Source organism: Coturnix japonica, chromosome 37 (genome assembly GCF_054131305.1).
Source record: "Coturnix japonica strain WE chromosome 37, WE-NBRP24, whole genome shotgun sequence".
Taxonomy (NCBI): domain Eukaryota; kingdom Metazoa; phylum Chordata; class Aves; order Galliformes; family Phasianidae; genus Coturnix; species Coturnix japonica.
In genome coordinates, this window is record NC_140699.1 from 813,783 (window position 1) to 819,887 (window position 6,105).

General features: G+C 43.9%; 1 pseudogene across 1 annotated transcript; it reads right to left on the reverse strand.

Moving 5' to 3' along the window:
- Positions 1-2,909: 2,909 nt before the first annotated feature.
- LOC146754835 (C-Jun-amino-terminal kinase-interacting protein 3 pseudogene) lies at positions 2,910-5,567 on the reverse strand (annotated as a pseudogene). The gene is made up of 3 exons (XR_014938494.1): positions 3,806-5,567; positions 3,024-3,126; positions 2,910-2,973 (listed from the first exon to the last, which is right to left on the reverse strand). The product of XR_014938494.1 is annotated as a C-Jun-amino-terminal kinase-interacting protein 3 pseudogene (transcript).
- Positions 5,568-6,105: the final 538 nt, after the last annotated feature.

The following is a 6,105-nucleotide window of genomic DNA, read 5'->3' on the forward strand; positions in this document are numbered from 1 at the left end:
ACTAAGAGAGATGATGATGCCGTTCCTTCCTCCCTTTTGTGACCTTACAGACCCAACATCAGGAGGTTCCGTGCAGAGGAATGTGACAGAGCTCAGCACTGCACAATTATGCCACAGATTTTGTACCGTATCAGCCCAAGTTGCCTGTCCTTATTACAGGTGAAACTTCATCCAGTTTGCACTGAAATCAACAGCGATTTCCTTGATTTCATCTAATTATTTTTTTTATCAGTACCCAAATGCATTTTACAGAGAGGTGAAAATTCTGCAATTTAGGCCTGCTGACCTTCGTATGGGACAAAAGGCAACAGAGGCGGCACTTCAAACTCCTACTGAAAAGACAAAACAAACAAAAAAAGGCCTGTGGTTCTGCCACTCTCTTCCCTACAGAAAAGTCTTTCTTTTCACTGCAGCTGTGGGTCAGGATGCATTAAGAAACTCATAGTGAGCATCATGCAAGCAGAGGGACTCCTCACAGTCTTGTTTACTTGAAGAACAGGAGTGAACTATGTAAATCCTGTGCTCAGCTGAGCTCAGCGCAGAGCACAGCACCTGCCCTAAAATGAGGCACTTTGCACCCCAAAGCAAAGGAAAGGCACAGCGTGGTTTTCTCAAGACCTTGAGACGGGCCAGTGTCAAAACCTGCAGAAAGCTACACAAAAAGCGGATCAAAACACAGCAGACACGTGAACACCAAGCAGGAATAGCCTCCTGCCCAGGAACCCGCCAGTGCAAGGAACCAAGCAAGGCAAAGGTGGGAGAAAGTCAGCAAAGCCAACCGTGATTGGACAAGAGCAGGGGAGTATCACACGTGTATACCATATCATTGAGTCTCAACGAGGTAAAAACAAACAAGAAAGGAAACTGAGCAGAGCAGAGATACACACCTGAGAACTCCCCTATGGGCCATGTCCAGCGAAGCACAGAGAGACAAGGGAAAAAAGGAAGTGAAATAAAGGATCGATCAGTGACTGAAACCAACAAAACTAAAATTTTGTTTCAAAAAAAAAAGAATTAACAATGATTCAGCCATTTCAGTGTCAAAAGGCATGAAATAGTAAGGACGGGAACTGCCACGACTCTACATACAGGACAAAAAAACCAAGGAGAGGGAACCCCTGTTAGAACTGCAGCCACACGCCTCAGCCACCCCCAGCCTTCCAGACACGAGTCTCAGACAGTCGCATCTCAGCCTGGATAAACCTTTCTTTTCTCAGTCACACAGCACTAAGCGCAGAACGGCCAGTTTCCACTGCCTTCTTGTTCCCCTCCCTTTGTGATCATTCTCCTGTTAGCAGACAGATCTGCTGAAATTAAACGTGCACTTCAGCCACATTTCAGCATGCAAAGGACAGCTGCATTTTACAACATTTTTTTTTTCCAACAGCAGCGCCAGGGCTCAGTCTGATAATTTCATTTAAACTTCTGTATAGAAAAACATCATTTATATACATGAACTTACCACTAACGTAACAACTGCTGTTTTCACCATAAAACACCCATTAAATGAAGTAAGATTTTAATCTCCAAAGCAAACACAGGAGGCCACCCTAACACTGAAAAAAAGGACTTTGCAGGGCCCATTACCCAACTGTTAGTCCTACCCTATGTCCAGAGTAAAGGGATAATGAAGACCAGGAAAGGAGATATGAGAGAAAGGGGGAACAACCCACAAGCAGCTGGGACTGCTACACTTTCACAGCTTTATCAGACTGCTACCTGACACAAAGCTGCTTCTCTGACTGCTTCAAAGTCCTCATTGGGAACATAGAACATAATCAGACTTCAGATACAAGAAGCTCCTTCAATATCAGCCTAAAAGGAGAATGCAAAACTCTCTTGGATTGACTAAGAAGGTAAAAACTGCAGTGAAATCTATGATGTTTCCATACGAGAACGATAATTGTTCCCCTTAAACTTAAAGAAATCTTAACAAAAGGGTTTTTTTTTTCTTGCAAACTTCCAAGAAAAGCTCTATTCCAAGTGAAGCTGCCAGAATGCAGAATTACTGGCGTGAAGATTTGTGGGAGGAGGGGAAGAAGCAATCTTCAAACAAAGGAAAATAACTTACAGACACAAAGACAGCCCAAATACACAGCCATTAACTCAAGCTGTTGGGTAAGAATTACTGCTGTAGGTGCATATTTCTGTCACAGTGTATCCCAAATTCCATGCCATTTTCTAAAGGTCAAACATCCAAGTTCGGAAAAAAGAGTGAATCTAAACGCTTCTAGAAGCCTAACAGAGCTGTCTTTGCTTCAGAGAAAACAGAACAGTCCCAACAAATTTTACCTAGCAGATCTGCTCCTTCATCAACATCTCCGATCACCTCGGATCCTGCTGTGGAAAGTTCATGATAGAGGGAGTCTGTGTTGATGCCAAACGCTTTGTTCACAATCCCCTGGGTTGGGCTGTGGTTGGAAGAAAGAAAGGCAAGGATTCTTCTTACTTGGTGATGTTTAAGCCAGAACATAACTCTGAAATACTGAGCATCACAGACCAGTACAGTCAAAACTCTGAGAGTGGATTCTGCCACGGGTTGACTGAGGGAATTCAGTAAGTAAAGGAAAAAGAATGTTTTATTCCCCATACCATGTACCAATACCTACCTTGCATGACCTCAGCCTTGCCTCGCTGATGCCTTTTCAAATAGCTGATAACTACTCAAAAATTCATAGAAAACCTTCCACTGGCAGTCCTAAGGCTGTGCAGTGATGCCTACACTCCCACCAACTTCAACAGCAACCCTCACAGCAGTAAGATCAGATAAGGACTCAAATGCTGTGAACAGCCCTGGATTTCTTTTTTCCTGTCTCAGAGCAGCCTGGGCCACTCACACAGATCCTTCCATATTACTGATAAGTGCCTTCCCTGGAGATCTCAAAGGCTGCCAGCACCTCATTTTTGCATTAGGCAGAATTTATGCATTTTCTGAAACAGCTGCATCTTGAGCTCTGGACCACAATATCCACCCTTCACAAAAACAAGACAGAGGGCCAAGAGCAGAAAGTCACAACCAATACCTGTCACCAGGGCGCTCCAGGCGGGGATCCTGACACATATCCAGCTCAGGAGTAGAGTCTATGATGTCCTGAACATCGGACCACTCGTCACTGCTTCCCATACCTACGTAAGACAACACATGATCTATGGCAACAGTGCTCCTTAAAGGCATTTCTGCAGCTGCAAATAGCACAGCTTGACAATGTCATGGTGCTGCATATAGTTAAAATTTCACTTTGAAACTGCACAGTTCAGTGCATGAAATCTAACCTGGTTTCTGTATAATCTGTAGCCTAAGACCAATATTTGAGGAAGAAGATAAGGGACTCCCCCTTTTGCCAACTTACATAGAAACCAACATACTTAGAAACCAAAACATTTGAAAGCTGAGGCAAGCAACATAAACACAATGTCTGTTTGCATAGAGAATTCCCGAAGGATTAAGGATGTCACCTGTGTACTACATTAGCCCCTTTAATGTGTTAGAGGTGACATTTTTGTCCTTTCCAAGCTGCCCCAGAAGTAAAATCTACAAAGCCCATGAGAACAAGAGCGTTCATTGCTTGGTTGAGGCTGGCACTGTGGGCAAGCAATAATAAAATACAGAACTGGACTCAGCTGTGAGTCTTTTTATTCAAATGCTACACTAGAGGATGTTGCACGTTGTTTTATAGTCTCAACCTGTTAGGAAACAGCTGGTGAACGTTAGCACAGGAATTTCCTCTGTATTACACAGAAAAGGTTCTGGTTCTGATGCTAACCTCAGAAACCTGTATTCATAAACATGCTCCAGCTCCCATACCTATGCTGACATTCCTCATCTCCTGCGTGACCTGGACTTCCATGTTCCGGCTGTTCCGCTTTTCTCGTGTCCTCTTGTTGCTCTTGGTTGTGCCATTGTATTCGCTGATGGGTTGGATGCTCTCATTCAGGGGTGTGACAGCAGCAGAGGGCACAGATGATGTGGGAGTGTTGGACTTGGTTCCAGTGGTGCTCGGCGTGGCAGCTGCTGAGGACTGCCCAGATTCAGACATTTCATCTTGGGGACATTATGGCAATTCCAGGGTAGGGAAAGAATAAAAAGGGAAAAGCAGAGCTATATATTTCAGTTAATCTCCGGTTTGTTGGTATATGGCTGCCTTAAAGCATTAAGCAAAATGAGCCTTGCTCACTGCACTGACTAAATGCCCAGCGTTCACTGGAGACACGTGGCACTGCAACCAGAATGCAGCAGTGAGTTCCCATGCTGAACTCAGCAAGCAAATCCTACCTGTGAAAGGATTGACATCCTTCTTCTCTTACTATGAAGAGTTATCTTCACAAGCCACATCATTATGCGACCTCTTCATCATGCACCTCAAGGAAGAAGGTCTTTTCATAAGTGAAAAGCACCTCCAATTGCCACTGACTACAGCAGAAGCTGAAGGGCTTTGGCACTCGCAGTAAGCCAGGACAGCATTTCCCAAGACTGGAAGGTAACACGGACATTGCTTGGGAAAGTTGCGAGCTCTTAGAGGATCCAGAAGCTGCCATTACAGTAAGCCACTGACATAACAAGAATGAGAATCCCCTGCGTTGAGAGAACAGCAGCGTATTTCTTACACCAAGCTGCAGAAGCAAAGCAGATAACAAACTGATGGTCCGATTTTGCTAGTGGGGGAAGCCCTATGTCCCCGCATGATGTTACACAGAAGCTTGCCAAGCATGGGTCTGGCTTGACAGCACAGAAGAAACAGGTGTGGTCTCCCCAAATTGATAAGGCAAGACCCAGAAACTCAAAAATAAGAAGCTGACAAATTAACGAAGGCAACAGACTTCCATTGTGAAATGTGCATGAGTGAGTCTCAGCTTTACAGACATTACAGCCCCATTTCTTGTATTAACACCTCTTGAAAAACATGGGAGACTTGTAAGGCTTTGTGAGGATTTTACACTGCAGCCCTTGTTTGTCAATTAAAGCAGCGCTGCTTCAAAGTCAGCCAATTAATGTCTTGACCGATGCAGTAATCATCCCCAGTACCAAATGAGATCTCTCCTTTCTTCACGGCAGCCCACTCTAATTGCTGCCAGCAGGGAGATGGCAAAATGAATTTGGAGAGTTCTATGTGCTGATGACTTGCAATTGGGTGCAGTGACGCTCAGCAGCTGCACACCCAGACTCAGCTATAATTGTTACTGCTTGCCTCTCCCCTCCTGTGCAACTGCTGCAGAGGCTCAGACTGCTCAGCAGCTGCTTCAGGCCTCCCATCCTCGGAGCTGTGATGCTGGTTCACTAATTTCTAAGTCTTGCTCTACTGTTCTAACATTAACTGCACAACATAACAAAGCAATTCAAAATGGGATGAGAGAAATACTGAAATATATTAACCCTTTGCAGCCTTTTTTTTTTTTTTTTTTAATCTGGAATCTTATTAACACCTTCCCTTAATTAGACTGGCCACTATGCTTATCTTAAAACACCCTGCAGTGCATTGCATGGCACAAGTCAAAAGGTTCTATATTACATCTGTGCATTTATATAGAAAGGTTTATTTTTAATATTTGACCATTCAGAAAAATTGATGTCTTGTTTGGTTTCTGCACATTCAGTCCAAGCAGCCCCCACGCTCCCGCATGGAAGTTCTAATGGCTTCCCTGCACATTTGCTGATTTTACAAGCAAAACTGAGATGGAAACACTTCACTGTGGCTACATGTGGAAACCACACTTCTCACCTCCACTCCAGATTCCTGTTTTGTGAGTTACTTTTCTAATAGTTTAGTTCATTTTTTGGGAACGTGATCCAATAAACCTTGTAACACTTCAGCTGCAATTTACCTGCTGTGCTTTCTGTCATACAGAGGGACAACAAAGAGTTCCAAGCATAAAGTGCAATCATAAAACCTCTTCCCCCACCCAAAAAAACACTTCTGTTGGATGAACAGATTCAGAGCTCCTTCTTGTACCCACAACCTTTAAGCATAACTGAAGTCTGTGAGAATTTCAGCCCTGCAAAAGGGATGTGCAGATGTCAATTCTTGGACTTGGGATCTAGATGTCATTTAGAAGTTCTACAGCATCTATAGAGTGATACTTGTATTGAGAATACAAGCTTCCTGCTTG